This window comes from Sinocyclocheilus anshuiensis, unplaced genomic scaffold (genome assembly GCF_001515605.1).
Source record: "Sinocyclocheilus anshuiensis isolate Anshui unplaced genomic scaffold, SAMN03320099.WGS_v1.1 scaffold1597, whole genome shotgun sequence".
Classification (NCBI taxonomy): Eukaryota; Metazoa; Chordata; class Actinopteri; order Cypriniformes; family Cyprinidae; genus Sinocyclocheilus; species Sinocyclocheilus anshuiensis.
The window spans coordinates 147,850-149,500 of record NW_015536587.1 but is presented as its reverse complement, the minus strand read 5'-3'; positions in this window follow the sequence as shown (position 1 = coordinate 149,500).

The following is a 1,651-nucleotide window of genomic DNA, read 5'->3' as shown; positions in this document are numbered from 1 at the left end:
GATCATTAACACTTTACCATATTGAGGGCTTTGTTTAAAGGAGCAGAATGTAATTTCTGGACTATTAGCACCATTAGACATGTTTTCAAAGTGGTTTCTCACAGTCTTGTTCGGACAAAATAGATAAAAAATTGTGATGTTGGTTGAGCCAAAGCTGCTTCGTAATTGCAATATTGTGATATTTTTTTTTCAATGTAAAGATCTTATTTATAGTTGTCTCTGTATATTAAGCTAGGATATGAGATATTTGAACTTTTAAATTAGCATAAAATATTATTGGTTATAATATTGATCAAAGGTCATCAAAAATTATTTAAGTGAGATCTTTAAAGCTAATTCCAGACCATTAGCATAACAAAATATGTTTTCAAACAGGTTTCCCACCATCTGCTAGTCCTTAGTCCAAACAGAGAGTCCCGCCCCAGACTCACGCCATTGGTTGAGCCAGTGCTGCTTTGTCGGCACAATATTTTGTCATTGTTTAAAATTTTGGGGAAATAAACCTATAAATGTCTTGTTTTTAGTCATATATGTATATTAAGCTGGGATTGAAGATATTATTTAAACATTAAATGAACAAATATCAAACTTTAAGAAAAAAAACAACAACAACTGTTTTTTAGTCATATTTTCGGTCAAAGGTCATTAGCACTTCAATGAGATCTTTAAAGTTAATTTGACATTTCCGGACCATTAGCATCACAAAATATGAGTTTTCATATTATATTCAAATCAAAAAACTGATGTGCTTCACCTTTAAGAAAAAAATATCAACACTGTTTTTTATGTTATATTTTTGGTTATAACATAACCAAAATTTATTATTTAAAGGTGCAGTACATAATTTCAGTACCATCAGCGTCACCAAACATGATGTTTTCCCCATTGTTCAGGAAAAACAGATAGTCCCGCCCCAAACTCGCGCCATTCGCCAATGCTGCTTTGTCTGTACAATATTATGCTATTATGTCAGGTTATTTAAGTTTTTTGGGAAATAAACCTATAAATGTTTTACTTTAGTTGAAAAAAAATTACACCTTCCACTTTAAAAAAAAAAAAAAAGTCAACACTGTTTTATTATATTATATATATAATGTTCAAATATCTGTTATATATTTGGTCAAAGTTTTTTTTTTTTTTTTTTTTTCTTTTACTGCAATCAGAGAGACATTTTCTATACAATTTATTTTTTGTTCCACAGAGTAAACAAATGCAACCTGTTATATATTTGGTCAAAGTTTTTTTTTTTTTTTTCTTTTCTTTTACTGCAATCAGAGATTTGTTTAAAGGTGCAGTTCATAATTTCAGGACAATTAGCATAACCAAACCTGACTGTTTTCATCTGTCATTCATTATTCAGAAAAACAGATAGTCCCGCCCCCAAACTCACGCCATTGATTGTGCCAGTGCTACATTTGTCAGATTATTGAAGTTTCTGGGGGCATGAAACTATAAATGTTTTACTCTTAATTGTCTCTTCATTAAGCTGGGATAGAAATGACACGCTTGCCCTTTAAGAAAAAAATGTCAACAGTTTTATTTACCGCTATCCACTAGGGGTGCTTCGATCAGGATTTTTGAGGCCTATCGCTGATCACAGAAAGCAGTATCTGCCGATACCGATCTTTTTAAAGCCTTCTGTTTATCACTT